Genomic DNA, 13878 nt, shown 5'->3' on the forward strand with positions numbered 1-13878 from the left:
GTCTGTTTCAGAGTGTTTTTGTTTGTGTTAGTGCTCCGAGTTTTAAACTGAAAATGTGAATAAAAACAGCCAGATGGAAACACACTTTCTAAAGCATTAAAGAGGAAATCCAGCAACATAAAACTGGAGAGAGATTGAAAATAAAAAGGTTATAGCAAAAATCAGTAATTGAGATGCTAAGTCAACATCTACACTTACATTACATTGCTATTTCCAAATAAGTGTCACGCATGTAATCAGTGTTGGGGAGTAACGGAATACATGTACCGCCGTTACGTATTTAAAATACAAAATATGAGTAACTGTATTCCGTTACAGTTACCGTTTAAAAGGGTGGTATTCAGAATACAGTTACTTTGTTGAAATAAATGGATTACACTGCGGTACTTCCCTGTTTCATTTTGTCGCGGGTCAGGACTGTTTGGGTTTTGTTTGACAGCTACGTTCTGTTGTTCCAGGCGGCAGGGTTACGGTTGCCATGGTTACAGGGCGACGCTCTCTCTCTCTGCGACTGTGTGTTTCCTGGGTGAGAGAGCGCCTTTTCGTTGTTGTTGTTGTGCTAAGCTAACAGGCAGAATGCTACAAGCATAGCTCTAAAGAATGTAGCATCATGGGCAGTGTAGTCCGTGTTGCAGGGAGAATGGACTGCCATACACGTTATGGGTCTGTGAGCGCGAGGAGGGAGAAAAAGGGGAGTGGAAAGGTACGAGTTGTCATCGAGGAAAAACGGGAGCTGGAAGCATGTAAATATAATAATAACCACTTCAGCCAAGAAGAGTGCCTGACGAGCCCAGTTGTAAGTAAGCTATTAAGACTCGACTGTACACCGTGTTCGTGTTTTCCTCCGAAAACAATAAGTTCCGTTGGAGCAGCCTTTCAACGCCTCTCTCTGTCTTTCACAAGAAAAGTTGACCCACACAACAAAGTAAAGCTATTTTTCGGCTACGTCCCTTTACTACAGTTCGGAGTCGCGGACCTTCAGTAACAGTAATAAATCACACAGCAATAGTACATTCACGTTGTTGTAAAAAGCATGATAATATATTAAGTAATCCAAAGTATTCAGAATACGTTACTGTCATTGAGTAACGAATGTATACGTTACAGAATACATTCTGGGGCATGTATTCTGTATTCTGTAATGGAATACATTTTAAAAGTAACCTTCCCAACACTGCATGTAATACAACTTATGTGCTGGATGCAGCCTACAACAACTAAAACAAGCTGGGTTTTCTACGCCTCCTGGGTAATGCGTTGTCTCAGAGATGCCAAGCTGACTGTCATGAAAAAGGACAGTTTTTGTTTATGTTTAACACTTGGCATTTCATGACTGTTGTGCCACGAGACCAGCCTGTCCCATGATAACTAAACTGACCTTTATGTGCAACTTTGATAGATTTCCTCTTTAATGCGAGCGTTAAACCAAACTGGCCTGCCAGTAGTTTTATTAGTATTATTACTGCTAATCCTAATATGTGAGTCACATACACAGATAATATACACATTTTAAAGGATAAATATTTACTGTCACGGTGAATCGGCACACTGATGGTGTCAGGTTGGAGAGGACTGTCCAAACTGGCTTCTTACTGTTTTGTGGAGTCACCAAGAGCACATATGAGGCATTTAACGTCTGAATATGTATGTCAAAGGAAAGCATTCACAGCTTTCGTGATAATTAAAGACATCATTGTGTACTGATTAGCTCTAACTCCCAATGACTCATAAAGCTTCCACATATGCACATAATTTTGCTTGGTTGTAATTGTTTTTTCCTTTTTTAACACTATTAAATAGACTGCATTCAATTAATAATCTCCTAATAATGGTCTCATTTATGTGACTGAGGTGCTTAGTAATTCTCAAATCAGCATATTTTTTGTCTAAAACAAAGAAGGAAACATTTGTTTCCTGTCTGACTGTTATCAAATTGGGCTTAAATGACAGCTGTTATTGTACACTGCATTGTCCTATTCTTTTTTTTCTGTGGCAATTAAAATGCAATGTGTCTGGCTGCACTTATATAGAGTACACACACACACAGGCCTGAATGATAAATTAATAACTACTCTAAAGGGCTTTATACTGTGGACAGATTACCTCATTCTTAGTCCCTAAACACCAGATTCAGATAAGCAGCATTTCTCAAAGTAGAAGACTTAAGAAGTGTAACATGGGACACATCTGTTTCTGAACATCAGAGTGGACCAAAATATGCATACATGCATTTTCTTCTCCTTACCCTATTCAAGGTCACAGGAGCCTATCCCAGCTGTCATAGGGACACCAAGTCCAGCGTCTGTCGCAGGGTTAACGCAGAGAGACAGACTATTCTTCACTCTCACATTCACATGTATGCCCATTCTCAAATCACCAATTAACCTGACGTATATGTCTTTGCCCTTTGGGATTAAGCCGGAGTACTCAGAGATCCCATTCTCAAATTCAAACTCCACACTAAGGCTACGTTCACACTGCAGGTCTTGATGCTCAATTCCGATTTTTTTGATCAAATCTGATTTTTTTGTCTGCTCGTTCACACTACAAATAAAATGTGACAGTAAACGCGCTCTAGTGTGAACCCTCAAAGCGGCCCGTGTGCGCAAAAGAAGACGTCACACACAACGCGCTCTGTTTAGACTCAGACCAAACAATATTATTTGACTGTCTCAGACTTTTCATTTCCCAATTTTGCTTTAAGTTATAAAGTTATTTTGTTATTTACATATGGCCTAATAATGATCCTTATTGCAGTTTTAGAGAGGAGCGGTGCTTCAAAGGATAGCTGCAGATTTCTGTCAGAATCTGCAGGTTATACAGTACAAATAAAATGTTCACGTTTCTCCAACGTTGTCTTCCCAACATTCACTAACATTTACACTGGATGGTCTTCTCGGGCGCTTCTCCGGCGCTGATAATTGGCGTCTCTCTTGTGTCAGTGACGTAAAAGACGGATTTAATGCGACTTGACCGTTCAAACAGCAGTCGCTTTCTAAAACATCGGATATGTATTGGATTCAGTACCACATACAAAAGTGACCCAGATCGGATTTGAAAATATTGGATTTGTGCCGTTCACACTGTCATACCATGATCGGATATGGGTTGCATAGGGTAAAAAAAAATCGGATTTGATGCGCTTTCGCCTGCAGTGTGAACGTAGCCTAAGAGGCCCCGGCCTGCTGGTGGCTTCAAATTCAGTACCATCCTGCTGTGTGTTATAACAGTGCTTACCTGCTGGGGTGGTGAGGTGAGGCCTGAATAGGCTCTTGCTTCTGGTGTCAAGCGTGACCTGCTCTGGGGACAGTGGCAGGTGGGGAGTTTGACTGGGAGGGTGGTACACCTGTCAAACTGTAGCACAGGTGTACAGGGAGCACAGGGAGGGCAGAAACCTCCCTTGGAGCAGAAAGACAAAAGCTTGCTTGATTTGACTTGATTTTCAGTATGAATACAGAGTATGAACGGTGTAGCCTTTCAATCTTTATGACTTCAGGTTTTAAGCAGAAGCCTTTGGAAAATTCCCCACCAGGCTAACGAGTTTGTGGTGGTCACATTTTCATAGTGATGTTGCTTTTTTGATCCTTCGATGTTGGGTCTTCCAGAATTCACCAAGCGTGGACAAAGCATGTCTTGTGAAATTAAAATGTGAAGAAATAGAGCGACAGTGGATTTAAAAAAGTAGACATGGATTTAAGGAAGATCAAGAACACAAGCAACAGCACTTTTATTCTTTGTTGTTACCACAAGTATGTAAAAATAAGACTTGCCAAATGATATGTGATCTAAAAGTTAAAACATTTGCGCACCTCTCTATTGCTTTATTGCTAGGTATGCTAATTCCTCTTAAGTGTGTCAAACAGGGGTCCTTATACTTCGTTTTAACTTCACTTTCATGGGCAAATACAGCACCTGGCGATCAAAGATTACTTTTGTGTGGCCAAAAAAGCTGTGCTGGCAGAAAATGAACTGAATGTTCTCTGTCATATGACTCACAACATTACTGTGGGCGTCCATGTTGACAGTTTGATCCACTCACTGGTTGAATTCGTGGTGCCCAACCCCATGAATGCTGCTAGAATTAAGAGCATGATTCTGATCTCATGTAACTTAGTGTCACCAGTGAAGATCCTCCAACACAAAAATCAGCTTGAAATAAAAGTTGCTTATTTTTCTCTGTGCACAAGTTTGAGGTCTGCAGTCACACTGCGATGCTCGCAAAGTGAATGGTCAAAAGATGGCCATCTAAATCTATGTCCACATGTGCGTCGGGATTTTTTTAAAAACAGTTTCCTCTTTCATCTTGAAAAATATCTCCATCCACATGAAAGCACAAAAAAGCTGTCAAGAGCATGCCAAAGCAATGGGAGGTGATGTAACTGCATAGAAATGTTGGCCAGTCCTGTTACAACAATAATGGGATGCTGACAATGGAAAAAAAAAAAGTGAAACATACAAATTTTGTTTCTGAAAACCTTTACCCTAGAAAGATTTTTTTCAAAAACGTAGTTTTCAGTGACCCAGAACATTTTCTACATGTAAAAAAAAAAAAAAAGGCCAAAATGCAGAAATCTAGAATTATGATCATGTATAAGTAATGTGAAAAATCGAACTGGGCAAGTTTCTGGATTTCTAGAAGCCTATTCCAGAGAAGACTATTTACAGAAGACTTCAAGATGATTTAATTTCATCTGAGTTTAGGCTTGGTGACTACAGACTTAACTGAATTCACCAGCAGGTTTTTTATAAATTATGTAGAGCACCTTTCACACTACATGGCTAAAGAAAAAGTGGAACGCAACAACAAAATAGTCCAGTTCTAGTGACACTGACATTTTAAAACTAAGACTGTTATACAATTGAGGGCCATACATTTTCAGTTCAATTCAATTTTATTTATATAGCGCAGAATAATAACAACAGTTGCCTTAAAGTGCTCTATATTGCCTTTACAATTATACAGAGAAAATCCCAACCCTCAAACTGCACCACATAAGCAAGCACTTGGCAACAGTGGGAAGGAAAAACTCCCTTTTAACAGGAATTAACCTCCAGGAGAACCAGGCTCAGACAGGATGAACCATTTTCTGTAACTAATTGGGAGTGATGGGAAGAAGACGCAACAAAAGACACACCGTGGAAGAGAGCCAGAGATGACTAACTACTAATAATTAAATACAAAGAGAATGGAATGAAAAACGTTTGAAAAACCATAGTTTGCATCAACTTGTTAAGGTGAAAGAATAACTGTAGACGAGTTTAAAAGAAACAAGACAAAATGAATGAGAGGATTTCACTGGTGGATCACATATAGTATTATTCATTTCATTTTTTCATTTGAAGTGTTTTAAAGAAAAAAAGATTATTTGCACTTAGTTTCTTATTAATAGTTATTTTGTATGTTTCAGTCATTCAAGAGAAAGTGAACTTTTCAGGGTAAGTTATCTTGCAGCAGTGCTCACCAGTCAGTGTAAATAATTCACTATAATCTGTCTTATAGTAGCACAACATTAATCTGACATTGTTTTTGCCTCTTTGCAGATGAAAAATAAATATGCCATCTGTGTATAGAAGCTCTATTAACCACAGTTCAACCTTTCTGTGTGCTTTTCTAACTAAAGCACGAGCCATATGCCACGCTTCATCGACTCTGTTTAGTAGCTGTTGTCGTAGAGGATCAAAGCATTCGCCATTGCGCATTTCCAGTGAGATTTCAGTGCCGTGCAACTCTCAGCTCAGCTAAGGGATTAGTCCAGCTTTGCCTTTAAAGGGGTGGGGGTGAATTTTAGCCTACAGGGGGTGGCATGTTTCTATTTATGGCATGAACTGCATAAACTCGAGCTTGGTGTCTTCCAGGCATTCACTGGCTTCTTGGCCCTGTTTTGAAAGAAATACTGCAGTATAATTATGTCTAATTATACTGCAGTTATATTTTTTTACTTCCATGGCATGTGTTTGTTTCATGATTTCAGCATTATGATTGGAAAAAAAATCTAGAGAATACTGATAAATGTGCCTTTCACATGCAAAGCATTTTTCCTGTGAGGTTCCCCAAACTATTTTTAGCTCTGTGAGAACTAATAAGAGAAGATGTTTCATTTCCAGGCGTATCCATTCTTTACCCTCTATAATTAATAGGAGCCATGCTGTGTTTCAGTCTTAACTGTCATGTTGTGAGAGAGAAGCAGGTGTCGTTGAGATCATCAGGGCTCAGGTCCTGGCATCATATCCTCCAATCATATTCTCCAATTGGTCGATCAGCTAAACGCAGATCGACCAATTACACACCAACTGAGCACACGGGGTCAGGGAGGGGAGGGGTGGAGTAAAAGAGGTTATAGATGAGGGGGGGAAAGAGAATCTGAACATGGCAGTTTTGACAGGATTGCACATTTTCAAATGATAGCTGAAAAAAATGTAGTTAAGCAACTAATAGTCCATCTTTCACAGTCGCGATTATCAGTCTATGATGAAAAAAATCTTTATTCATGTCATGAAGCAGTATTTAAATGACATAAATGTTCTCCAGTAAAACTATTTATATATTTTCCTATCTCTAATATTAATATTGATAATAAACATACTTATTTGAATGAAATCTGAACCTTGCTTTAATCAGTTTAGGTAAAAGTCTTTTTCATGGGAAACCTGAGTAAGAGTGCACTGTAATTTTTAATATTCTCTGATAACATTAAACCTACAAGCTGTATGTTAAAGATGGGAATAATCATTGTCAGTTCACCACTCAATTTTAGTATTATGGCCAATGTTAAACCTATCCTGTCCAGCAGTTGTAGCTCCTCTTGTTATTGTTTATGTTTTATTTATTTATTGCAGTGGAGGTGGAGGTGTTCTGAACCTCAGAACTGTTGATTTACTACAGTTAAAGGAGTAGTCTGATATGGATGAGAACCCATCTATATATCTATCTAAGTATAGTTCTTATTGCTGTAACCTCAAAAGCTGTCAAGGAATAACCTGGCAGAAGAAAAAATAGTGGTGGAAATGTTTTCAGTGGTGCACCATGTTCAATATTGCCGAGATTCTCGCTGTGTCTTGCATTGCTACAGCACAACGATGTTGTGAATGTCTGACTTAAGATCGTTAAGTATTCTGTTAGATTCTTAGTTAGATTCTTAGTTCACTTGTTATTATTTATTGACATATATTCCCTTAGGTTTTTTAGTCTTTAGTTCTTGGTTCCAGCTTTTATTTGTACTAGTTTGAGCACTTAGTGTCTCCTTTCATTACTTTGTCACGTGTTAAGTTTGGCATTTCTTTTTATTTTAATGTTTCATTTTTTTCCCATTCTAGTTTTACTTGTCTCTTGTTTACCTTAATCAGCTGTGTTTAGTTTCCCTCTGGTGTTCCCTTTGTATTCCCTGTGTGGTGTCTTTAGTTTGCTCCTAGAATTCTTAGTTGCTTGTGGAGGCACACACAACCCAGAGGTTTGCTGGACCAAGTACTGGGGCAAAACACTGCGTTTTTGTATTTGTAATTCATACATCAGAAGCTGTGCAGTGAACTACATTTTTCAGACACAGTATTGAGAGATATTTGCAGACATTAAAGTTAAAGTAACTAACATTGCAAAGGCTGAAAAGTGTAGTTCTTGTTTGCATCATTGTTTGGTTGCTTTTGTCAGCCGCCAGGATTTTTAGTATGTGTATTTGGCTGAATCTTCCTGTGCTGCCTCACATATTCGGATTAGATAATGGAGTGCTAAGTAAAATAGTTATGCTAACAAGCTTGATTAGAAAGTTGCATCCATGGACTGTTCGAGTCCATACTAGAATTACACTCTCCTAAACCAGAGCACTGACTAATTATGAAAGCTCTAGCACACAGCAAGCCACGTTATTTTTTGTTTTCATTGAAAATGCTCCAAAAGCACCACAAACACAGTCAAGAGGTCCTTTTTAGTTGCATTAGTGGAGATGAAACGCAGCAGATAGCTCCTCCTGTATCAGCATTAGACTGTCAGTGAATAAGGTCACACACCTAAACTTAAACCTTAATAATACCCAACAAAGTTAACATAGATACCTAAACTGCTTTTTGGAGAATGCTTTAAACATATTATTTTCATGACAGAAAAAAGGTATTTTAACTCAAGCAGTGATTCAACCTCAACTTACCTTTAGAGCAGTGTTTCCCAACCACTGGGCCGCGGCACATAGGTGTAGCGTGAGAAATGATCGGGTGTGCTGTGGAAGATTATCTTGTTCCACCTGATTGGTACTCTAAGCGATCGGCGTGAGTAACGGGCAACAAATACATTCTCTTCCACTAGAGGGCAGTAGAACTACCTGCTCTAATTAAATGGGTTGCCAACTGCCAGTAAAACAGAAGAAGAAGTAAAGGAGAAAAAGTAGTCAATCTGACCTGGGTCCTGGAGAAAATTCCGACCCAGATGGTAAATGGTAAATGGCCTGTATTTGTGTAGCGCTTTACTAGTCCCTAAGGACCCCAAAGCGCTTTACACAACCAGTCATCCACCCATTCACACACACATTCACACACTGGTGATGGCAAGCTACATTGTAGCCACAGCCACCCTGGGACGCACTGACAGAGGCGAGGCTGCCGGACACTGGCGCCACCGGGCCCTCTGACCACCACCAGTAGGCAACGGGTCAAGTGTCTTGCCCAAGGACACAACGACCGAGACTGTCCAAGCCGGGGCTCGAACCATCAATACAGATGAAGGCCCTAGCATGAGGAGGGGTCAGAAGAAAGCAAAAAAGGTATACTGGGGACAAACCGAGCCTATTCAGCTATATCTGGAGCGCAAGGAAAATGATCACTATTATTTTGTGACATTTTTGTTTTGGTATGCCGTGTGTGATTTTTCTTATGTGAAATATGTGCCGTGGCTCCAAATGGCTGGGAAACACTGCTTTAGAGGAACTGCAAAATCACCCACTTAATGTTATGCAGGTCTCCTGCATTACATTAATTATCATTGGGAGTCTGAAGGTAAATGCTTTGGGCTTTTTGCCATCTCTGAATGTAAATTTTAGGAAGTTGATATCTGTTAAAAAAATAAAATAAAAATAATAATAAAAGAAAAACATACTCAATCGCCCAGAACCAGCAGAACATTGTGCGTCGTGTTGTGATCATTAATGTTCAGTGGTGTGGATTACTGATGTATATTGGTCGTGTCCAAGTCTAAAAGGATCAAATATTTTTCTCTCTTTTGCACAATATTCATTAGGCACGGAGGGGACTGGGGAAGACCTACCACCTCCAGGGGCCCAGGATGTCCAATATTTACTACATGGCGTTTATTTTGTTATCATTTAATCAATTGCGGAATCAATTTATGCAAATCTAGAGCACATTATTATTTGGTATATATGACAAGAATATTGATTGTGGATTTTTTTTTTCTACAAAGGTGGCTTGAAAGTATGACACTGATCAATACCTTTTTTCAGTCTAGTAAAATTAGAATTTCAAGGCTTGAAAGAAAGTCAATGCAGGACTTCTCAAGGTGGACAAACCCTGGATTTCAGCTGACAATTTTAGTTTAAGAAATACATAACATGTAAAAAACAAAATACTTCTACGCATGCATGACTCTGGAATACTTTCTTTTGACTTTATGCTATGACATTTTCGCTCACCTGCCAATACAGAAACACAAGCACTTAAGTCCAGCGTGGCTGCACTCTGCAAGCCGTCTGTGCACGAAACGACAAACAGAATAATTCTTTACATTACTTTAACACTTGTGTTAATAAAGTATCCATTTACTCAGTATTGTCACACCTGAGTTCACGTACATCATTTAAATGCAAACACTGACATTAATATTCAAATATTAAACCGGGAAGGGGGATGTGCTTTTTCACAGCCCTGTACTTGTGATATATCGTACTGATATTTGACAGGCTAATAATTTTTGACAAACTTATCCAGCAATCTAGACTTTGTGTATGCATGTCTCTGTGTTATCCTTTGCTTTTTCCTTACAGACACCCTGCTGGATGATTTTCATTTTATTTATTTGGACTTTCAGTTTTATTGGACTTTGCCTAAGCTTTCCTTGAGTCTCCAGCCACTTTTAGCTGTCCTGTCATCCTGTTAGTTTTATTAAAGTTCAATTTTTGATTGTTCAGTCTGCTGCTTATGTGTTTCCACCTGGGTCCTGACTTTGAACTCCTCACAACACTTTGCTTTTAGGGCATTGCTCAGTAGTACACTTCCATTTATATTCAAGTCTTACCTCTAGTGAAGCATGCAAATAACCAACTTGAGTCTTAGAGAAATCAATGACAGCACACCAGGTCTGCTTGGCTGTCACTCAGATAGCAGCTGCAGAAAAATCAAACACATTTTATTCTGTTTATTATATTGTTTTTTACTCCCTCTGTATTTGTTCAACATGCATCAGAGGAAATGTGTGTCCGTCATTACCAGGTAAATATACTCTGAAATAATATTTCTTCCGGTCTGTTTGTGTAGGTTCCCGGTCAAACAGGTCTCGGTAATCTAAGGATTTTTCAAGTCAAGTCAAAAAAACTCTAGTGCGAGTTGCCCGTGAAGAGGGTTGTTGACCCACAATTTATCGTGTGCCTCATCACATGAGACAAGGTGTGAAAAAGGGTTTGGGTCACTATCAGCAGAGGTTTGAGGTGAAACTATTCTGAACCCTTGCCTCACCCTATAATGGTGCTCACTGAGATCAACTGACACAAGAGTGAGTGGGTGTAAATGCATCTGGGAAGAGATCTCGAAAATGGATTATAGGTGGCAGACGGTGTCGTAAGCCACCCCCTCTGTTCAATACATGGCTTCTTTCACTCTTCTTAGTCCATGTTAGTCCAATTAGGGTAACCACATCTTTTAAGAGCTTTTTTTAAAAAATGTGTGCATTCCTTTTCTTTGCCTTCTGCCTTAGAGAGAATGTTTTTGCTCGGTGTTGCAGGGTCCTGGTTACTCAAAGTTTGTGTTCCAGAAGGTGGCAGGAGTCAGACAGTACTGGTCTGTGTGTGGGCTTCTGGTAAACTTCAGTGGAAAGGTTTCCCTGCTCCTCAATGTGCACGGCACAGTCCAACAATGGTTAGCTATTATCCTTTGTACTTTCCCTGGTGAACTTCTTGGGTTTTGATTTTGACCCAGGTGTCATCAACGTATCTGTACCAGTGGCTAGGTACTGGCCCTTTAAAAGATCAAAGAGCCTTTCTTTCCACTTCCTCCATGTAAAGCCTGGCTAGTGGTTGAGACTGGGCAACCCATGGTACATCCATGTTTTTTTTTCTGTAGAAATCCTCGTTGCATTTAGAATATGTGGTGTTAAGGCAGAGGTCGAACAGTGTGCAAATCTGAGTGGGGTAAAGCTGGTTCTGTTTTCTAAAGAACTGTCTTGCTGTAGTTGTTTTCTGACCGTCTCTGCTGTCTCTAATGTGGTTTCACTTTTTGGTTACATAACTACAACTAAGTCCTGCAATTATGCAGTTGTTTATTCTGCACTCAATAAATAAATGCTTAACAAAATGCTGCTTAATATTTAATTGACTCATTGTGCATTATTAAATCACAGTGAAACATTTAGGCCATTCTTGGTGATTTTCCTAGTAAAGTGTGTTGATTTAGCAGCAATATCTCCATGTGTGTTCATATCGTGGTCTTAACCTGGCTTATAAGTGGCTCACATAGCAGCAGTAACAGCGTTTACAAAAACAGAAAAAGACCCGAAAAGGGGGGCAGGAAGGCAGTGTAGTCATTATAAATGATTTTAAAGAGCGATGATAATGAATAATGTAAAATTAATTCCATGCCAGTCTTTAATATTTGCATCTTTAAACACATAATTATCCTTGTTGTGATGCAGCCTTAAATAAGCATAATTACTCTGGATATAAAGCTACTAATTAATTTCAAATCCAACTGTAATGTAAGGGTTAATCAGTTGGCATAAATAAGGGAACCCACGCAGTCTCGTCTGTCTGCAGATGAATAGCCGACATATTGCAGAGGATTTGTCTGACTCCTCTTTCGCAGCAGTGTACTGTACCTCTCTACCTGCCTTTCTGCATTTTCAGCTCTCCCTGGTGAAGTGTTTCCTGCTTCATTGCTTCAACTGAACATCAAAAGCATCTGTTTTAGATTTAATTTTTTTTAATTTGTATTTTATGTCGTGTTGTCCTTAGCAAGGAATTGACTGTAGAGATCTGCCATCTAGAAAATGTGCAAAAAAGATGGGGTGTTTGCTAAAATAAATACAATATAAAACACTTTGGCTACTGATTTAACAACTATGTGCAGTGTATAGATGGTAGAAAAGGTAAGAAACTACTATTTCCTGTTACGATTCTAAATATAAGGTCAGGAAATTTTATTGCTGTGTTATTTGGATCTTAAAATGGATGAATTACAATGAATTGTGAGGTTTTGTGGTTTCTAACAATGTATATTCAGGACAGATTCCATTAAACCGTTTAGACCTATAAATTTTTACTTTTATCTGTTTCAGTGATCGCTGTTTTAGACTGGGAGATTAACTCATAAAAAGCCCACCAGTCACTCATTTTTGCCATTGATCAGGATGTGCTGATGTTATCAGAAAAAGGAGTAAACAGCAACTTCCAGGGAAAAGATACAAACAGACAAAAGTAGATGAGCGCTGTTTATGATAACGACCCTCTATTACATAGCCTCACCTAACTACATCAGCGAACCAATTCCTGTTCTGCTTTGGCATGTTTGGCAGGATCACACAGTTGCTGCAGATTTGTAGGCTCAACATCCGTGATATAAATCTCGTGTTCCACCACATCCCAAAGCTGCTCTATTGTATCGAGATCTGGGTACTGTGGAGGCCAATTGAATACAATGAACTCGTTGTCAAGGACAAGACACCAGTTTGTAAGTAATTTGAGCTCTGGGACATGGTGTGTTTTCTTCTTGGAAGCAGCCTGTCATCATAAGAGTATGGACATGATCAGCAACTATACCCAGGTAGGCTGTGTTTAAATGATGCTAAATTGGCACTAAGGGTTTCAGAGTGTCCCACGAAAATATTTCCTGCACATGATTAAAACACCATCAGCCTGAACTTTTAGTGCAAAGCTGGATGGATCCATGATTTCATGTTGTTTATACCAAATTCCAACCCTACCATCCAAATGCTGCTACAGAAAACGAAGCTCATTGGACAGTATTTCTCCAAACATTTGAACAGTTTTGTAAATTGTAGTATCAGTTGCATGTTCTTAGCTGAGGATGTCTTGACCATATCTGTGTAACTGAGTCATAAATCACATATTTTTTATAATAACACAAAATATGTTCTAAACACATGTGTTTTACTAGCTATTCTAAATCGGGCGGCACGGTGGCAAGGTGGTTAGCTCACACCTTGCCACCTTGCCACCTTGCCACTTTTAGGACCTCTAGACCTGTAATTATCTTCATTATCAGTTAGAGCCCCTCCTCATTCTTTTCTTCTTCTTTGGTGCAACCCTATGAATTTGGGGTACCCCTTTGGCCTCTCCCCTTTTCTACAATTCCCCGGTGGGAGAGGTCGGTGTTATTTCCTTTCCAACATTAATTATATCTTTATCCACCCTGATGTTTCTTATTGTGTGTTTTAGTTCATTATTGTCATAATTACACCTGTCTTTACATGTACGTGTGTGCTGCGCATGTGTATAGGCACTGTTAATGCCAGCATGAACAGATTAGTCTTGCTAGCTTGGAAGTTGTAGTGGGTTAAGCTAAATCTCGTCCCAACTGTTTATATTTGGTTATACGAGCTGGAGCGGGCAAGTTATTAACTTGGAGGTCTTTCTTTTTACCTTCCATTGTCAGACACAACACAAGAACACACCGGTTACATCTGCATGCCTGAATGCACTGAGTTGCTGT

This window comes from Haplochromis burtoni, unplaced genomic scaffold (assembly GCF_018398535.1).
Source record: "Haplochromis burtoni strain Fernald_Lab_line unplaced genomic scaffold, NCSU_Asbu1 Contig_17, whole genome shotgun sequence".
NCBI lineage: Eukaryota > Metazoa > Chordata > Actinopteri > Cichliformes > Cichlidae > Haplochromis > Haplochromis burtoni.